The sequence below is a fragment of the Varanus komodoensis genome, unplaced genomic scaffold, assembly GCF_004798865.1.
Source record: "Varanus komodoensis strain SLA01 unplaced genomic scaffold, ASM479886v1 scaffold4, whole genome shotgun sequence".
NCBI lineage: Eukaryota > Metazoa > Chordata > Lepidosauria > Squamata > Varanidae > Varanus > Varanus komodoensis.
Genome location: NW_025335941.1, coordinates 19462200 through 19468935, shown reverse-complemented (window position 1 = coordinate 19468935; position 6736 = coordinate 19462200). Strand labels below are relative to the sequence as shown.

Below are 6736 nucleotides of genomic sequence, written 5' to 3'. Positions count from 1 at the left end.
TTGAAAAAGATGATGAGAGTGGGACTGTTAATCTTGAAAAAAAACCTCATCAACTACAATATTGGATGCTATATTATAATGATAGTGTGCTGGTTCACATGAAACCAAGGTGTGTTTTAGGGCCTGCCAGTAGCCATGTTGAATACCTAACCCCTGGAGGGGTGTTGCTATGGTCTGCCATGTTGTTCAAACCCAGGCAGCAATGGTTGTTGGAAGTAAAACAGTATTCAAATAGTTTATCATCACTGCAGTGACATATGTGACCAGCAGTACAAATCTAGTCATTGTGGATGAGGACATATTTGAATTTTAAAAAAACCTAATGGACTTGAATAAGAAGAAGATGCATTCTACTATTTGCATAAAGAAACTAACTCAAGACAGCATTATGATGCAATGGGAATATGCTAATCAGAGTTGTGTCTCCAACTATAGAACTAGTTAGCATCACCAAAAAGAATAACACTACCCCCCCTTTTTTTCTCTTTTTCACTCACAGAAAGACCTAACCTGGGATAAAAATCTATGAAACGATAGTTCCAGAAATTGCACAGCCAGTTATATGTTTATTTAAATATGCATAGCGTTATAGATTGTCAGTGATTTTTTAAAAATCTGGTTCTTTTATAATGATTTGTCATTTTTCTTTAAATTGCTTGGGTTTGCTAGTGGGGAGATGTCAGTTCAGCAGCCCTGAAGAGTGAACTCTTGTCTTCCAGACAACTAAAATTCAAGTAACATCATTATAAAGTTCCAAAATTGCCTTGCTCGAATGCATCAGTAAAATGTGTTGCAGAAAAGAAAAGAAAAGAAAAGAAAAGAAAAGAAAAGAAAAGAAGGCAGTTTAGACTTGGAATTCTATTCCAAGGAACTGCAGTGACACTATGACATGAATATCAAAAGCTAAAAGGTTCTGAAAGCATGATCTAAGCATCTGTTAGGTAACATGGACATTTGTCAAGGTGGCTGCCACTGCTCGAAGTCTGATATCTGTGGCTTAGCCCAAGAAATGAATGCATGCAAGACTCCTCTGTTAATAAGGACATTCTGGTAAGCCTTATGACTAGCCTTTATTTTAATGTTCCCTTAATTTTCTATCTAGGATACTAGGAATAATGAAAACTACTTTCTGATGATGACAAACTAGCTATGCCACCCATGTATGGTAATATTGAGGACCTTCATATATACTGAGATCTTCAGGATATGAACTGGACCCTTTGTATAACATTTGTTGACTTGCCTAAAGATAAATAAATCATGCAGTGAGGTGGATGTATAGAGCACCCAAACTTTATTTAGAGGTTTCAGGAGCCTGGCTTTACAGTGATGTTCAATCCAAGTTAGGTGTAATGAAGACTTTTGAGACCCACTTTGAATGAGATTGGATTGCATTTCGCTGTACTTGAAATGTGTTTTCCCTTCACATACACTGCAAAATTCTGAGAGCTAAATTCAAGCAGAGATTTATTTTTATTTATTTAAACTATTTTGGTTTATTTGGTTCTTAAGTAAAACATTTTGATTTCACGGGATCTGTGTTGAAACCAATGCCATTATTTGCTGGCCTGCATTATTCAGTTCATAACAAATGATCCAAATGTTGCCACATATCCATATGTCACTTCTAAAAGAAAGATGGGTGATTTATACCACAGTGAGATCACCCTAGTTGACATTTGTAGCACTTTTGTTAATTCAGTGATGCTGACTACCACATCTGGGCTCACTCTGTGCTTATTTGAAGTATAGGCTGACTGTTTACAAAAGCATGACCTAGTTTTTTCAAGTACTGATTTACATTGGATAACACTCTTCTGCCTATCTGTTTGCTGATATTCTGTTAACACTACAGTTCTAGAGATATTTCCCAACTTATTTTTTTATCATTTGCCCTATTTGAACCATGAACTAATAGCCTTTTCTCATCAATTTCCATTTTTCTTCTATCAAGTTAAACTGATAAGCTGCCAGTAATAGGCCAAGAACAACATTTGGTTCAGAAAGCAGGCTTTATACCTCTTCAATATGCCTTGGATAATTTCCTTTTTACTATTATTATTATTATTTTCACCCTCCTACAAATACCTGAAACAAACTTTTAAGGTCAGTTTTGTCATTGTCATTATTTGAAGGGGGCTTTCTATGCATTTAAATGTCTGTCTTTAAGGCTGCAGTTTTTTCCTGGAGGAACAAACATTGAACTCAGTACAATTTCTGATAATATATATGTGTAGGATTATGCTATATGTTTTTGTCCAAGTCTTGGACACTATATTACAGCTCAGACAGACTATAATATGTACCAAAGGCTGATTATTTCAAGATTTAGGAAAGCACTTCTCCTAATTGCAATCTACCTGGACACTAATATCAACATCTGAGGACTTCTGAGTGCTACCTAAATGGTGGCAAGAAGGAAGAACATGTTGGTGGTGTCTGCTTGACTGTGGAATGATCTCCCTACAGATGCCCACCTGGAGTCAACTCTGACCTCCTTTTGGCACTCTATGCCAAGAATTTAAGGGCATTATTTGATGGCTTGATGGAGACACGTAGGTCAGGATTTTTAACAACTTTGTCCATTAAATATTACTGGTCGTAAAGTGTTATATGTTCAGTTTTATACTTGGAATAATTATATGGTGTTATTGTATTATGGTCCTTTGTTAAGAATTGCTGTATACTTCCCAGGGAAATTCAGCTATTGGGAAGTATATACATGAAATGAAATGAATGGATGCATAACTTGAAGGTCCTTTGTACTTGAATAGACAAATGTAGACAGTCTGTTGAAAATGTCTGAGCAACTCTTCCTCAGTTTCGGCAAACCCAATATTCCTTTTTTTTTTAAATCTCATGGAACATATCGTGAATGAATTTGCACAAAATATATAATATATTTAGAATGAAATGCTTCAAGTTTTTCTTTTTAAAAGCTTGGAAATTACTTTCAGATGTGGTTAAAAAATAGTGGTTAAGGGTAAGATAAACAATGACTGTAAAATTGGAAATGGATGCTTGAGTGAATGCTTTATTGTATCTATTAAAGTATTCAAGGAATTTGCCATTGTATTATCAAGAGATGATTATGTATATTCTGCTAAAAGCAAAAATATGTTATGCTAAAATGTGGAGAACTATATTAATTCCAACCATTGCAGAGTGGGACTTTGAATTATATTACTGTGTAGTTATGTCTAAACCAGATGATTACCTGCATAAGAGAAGGAAGAGAAGTTACAGAGAAAAAACAATGTGTTTGTTTTTTGTTTTGTTTTCTTTGATGAGATGGAAACCTTTTATTGAAAGTCAGCAGAAAGGAGCACAAACTTCTACACTTAGGATATTTATTCATTAAAACATGTTTTTTTTATGTAAAACATTTATACCCTACCCTTCAGTCTGAAATGCTCTCACAACAACTTACAGATTAATAAAAACAAGACAGTTTCTTCCCTCAGGCTTATAATTTCAGAGGTTGAGATGGAAGGAAAAGGAGGAGGGAAGGGGAAAGAAAAGATGGAAAGTTAGGTTCCTCAATTGTTGTTGTTACATGCCATCATCTCCAACTTATGGCAACCCTATAATCATTGGCTGTAATGTTGCTATAATGGAGGGGGAAACTGTTGGGCTTCTGATCATGACCAGCTGGAATGGAAACAGAATGAAAGAGAAGACAAGACAAGCATTGCCCTGAGCTGATGGACTATCCCTGCTTCCTGCCTCTCACTTTTCAACAGCCTGTTCACAGCATGCCTGGATAACAACTGGGGTAGAAAAAAGGCCTGGTGAAGCTGGTGTCATTTATGGTTATAGGTTTTGTCTTTTGTTGTAAAACTGTCTAGTACAGTATAAAATATTTTTCCAAACTTCTGTGATTAATGCCTTTCCTTGTACAACAATCTACTTTGATGCAAAGCTTTAGGAAACATCTAAGAACTTTCCTTTGTTCTCTGATATCTGTTCAGTGCAATGCAGTAGAATCCTTCATTTTCTACATCTTTTAATCCTGACTGGGCTCTGCCAAGAGCAGAGATGGGTGAATCTAGCAGTTTCATTTTCTCCCCTTATTTCCCCCACCACCACCCCATGAAGTTCTCTCTCCTGACCCATATTCATTCTTGTTTAGTATTTATTATTATTATTATTAAACAAAACCCTGAAAAAGCCCTTACCCATCCATACAAGGTATTCAATAAGTACATCTACTTCTAGCATGGATTAACACAGGCCAGCCCCTAATTGAATTTTCCATTGAGTACAATTGCTGCAATAACAGAGTCCAAACTACTATGCTGCTTTCTTTGTAAGACAATATAATTATTAAGCTTTGTATCTATGGTTGCCAAAGTCTCATCACTGATTCTTACATAAAATTCCAGGAAAAAAACTGATTAAAAGTAACCGGGGGGAGGGTTGGGGGGGTAGGATGGAGCAGAAAAATGAAGCTGGGGAAATAGTGCATGCATCCTTGGTGCCCCTGGTTTCCCCAGACAAGGCATTCTATGGACAGCTTTTGATCCACTGCATGCAAAGTCTGATCATTCTCAAAGCATCCTCAGTTTCAGGTGGATTAACAGTGCCTCTGAGGAACTGGCATAGTTAATGTTATTCCCCCCAAACCCAATTGTGTGAATGGGGGTGGGAGTACACACATTAGAGAACAAGAAGGAAAATAAAACACCCACCCACCCCATTCCCAGCAAGCAGACAGGCCCATGGAAGTAGCAGAGAATCCTACAACATGCTGTGTTCACATACAACTCCATACAGGAATGTGTTCTCCACTTTTGTTTCTCTGTGACTAATTTTCCAGTTATATCACAAACCTTCATAACTGTGAAAATGTCTTTAAAGATTACATGGTATCACATGAGAGGCATTGACCTGCATTTCTTCAATTGGCTTAAGGTGCAAAGTGCACATTCATTTTAACAGGTTGTTTTGGTTTGTAAGTGCTAAAAGCATTCAAGATCCATTACTTAAATAAAATTCAATTTTGTGAATAAGGCTGATGTAAACATTTAACTAACTCCAGCAGAGTGTTTATGTTCAGGTGCAAGGCTTTAGTTCTAAAGTGTGTTCTATCTGCTGACACTTAGTATTAAAATAAATTCAGTTGACACAGTCCTAACATAGAATTACCTTTCTTCAGGCAGAGGTGCTTATTTCTGTTTACTCACTCTCTTCGCACCCTACCCCTCCCCTCCTTTCCCCTCCTTTTACAGAGAAATATACAAACTGTGTTATTTAAGTGATTTTAAAGTATTTAATTTCCATATTTAGACTTTGTTTTTAAATCTCCCAAAGCAGCAACCCTATAAACAACAAAGAACCATACTGTGATTGAATTAAATAAAAATTAAATTTACAAGCAATTTAAAATGGCAGAAAGATTCCAATGAACAGTGTTGGTGCTACAAGAAAAAAAATTATCCAATGGCTGTTTTCCAAACAATCCATCACCCTTCTGATGGTGTAGGGGCAATGAGCAGAGCCTCCAAAGTTGACCTTACTGCTTGGATAGTTTTATGTGGAAGGAGATGGTCCTTAAGAAATCATCCTAATTCATGTAATGCTTAGAAGATCAAAAACAGCACTTTGAAGTGACTTGAGTATCAAATTGGTAACTGATGATGGCACAGTAACATACTTACAGGATCTACCATGGAAGTTTCTGAATTATCTTCTGAGATAAGTGAATGCAGAGTACATTAAAGCATGAGCGACCAAGGCCATGCCCAACTTTTTTCTGGAAATGGGGCTGTTGGCATTCCAGGCACTCAAGAAATCAGATCATACAATTACTTAACATTTGTGGATAAATTTCATGCAGCCATAACCAGGAAAAAATGGACAGACTATAGGCCTTGCATATCTATTTGGCATCTCCCTGTACTTCCTGCTCACTAGTGGCCTACAAATTCCTATGAGCAACTGTCTCCGTCCTGATAAATGTCAAATTGTAGCTCTTTGGGGCAATTCCTTATGTTCCATAGGAACACTGTTCCCCGATCCCAGCCTAGCTGGTGTGCTTCTTTTCAGTCTCTGAAAGAACTCTCACAGGTTGGCTGTGGAGCACTGGAGCAAATGCAACCAGATGCCAAATATATGTAATAGTTCCTCTACCTGGGGCCGCTCACTTCAGCAGCACATATACTAAAATTGGAATGATGCAGAGAAGATTAGCATGGTCCTGCACAAGGATGATACACAAATTCATGAAGCATTCCATATTTTTAAAATATTTTAATAACTAATGCCATAAGAGCTTTGTTTTATATTTTTGATTGTATTTTATTGTTATTTTCTTTTTTAATGTGTTACTGGTTTTTATTGAGTTTTTACTGTGCTTTTATCTTGTAATTGCAAGTCGCCCAGAGGTGCTGTGGCAAAATTGGGCGACAAGCAAATGTTTCAAATAGTAAATAAATAAATAAATAAATTTTCATAGGTATGGCTGCATTAAATTGAATTGTCCTTTGTGGCTTAACAGGGGATGAATGCATTCATTACATTCAGGCACTACCAGGAAATACAACAAACACATGAAGAACTGAATGTGTGTTCAGATACTGGCACGTCTTCAGCATCCATATATGCTTTTTAAGGGGTCCTTTCCATAATCCTTTGATATAGATCTTTTATTGGGGGACTGGCACTGAGCACAATCTTAGGTCTCTAGTTGCTGCTCCAAAATAGCTCTGTCAGTGGGCTGGCAGAACCCTAAGGG

At 36.8% G+C, this 6736-nt stretch overlaps 1 non-coding gene across 1 annotated transcript; it reads left to right on the top strand.

Moving 5' to 3' along the window:
* The first annotated feature begins 6140 nt into the window (after positions 1 to 6140).
* LOC123029605 lies at positions 6141 to 6244 on the top strand. The gene has a single exon (XR_006415959.1). It is a non-coding gene; the product is annotated as a U6 spliceosomal RNA (small nuclear RNA).
* Positions 6245 to 6736: the final 492 nt, after the last annotated feature.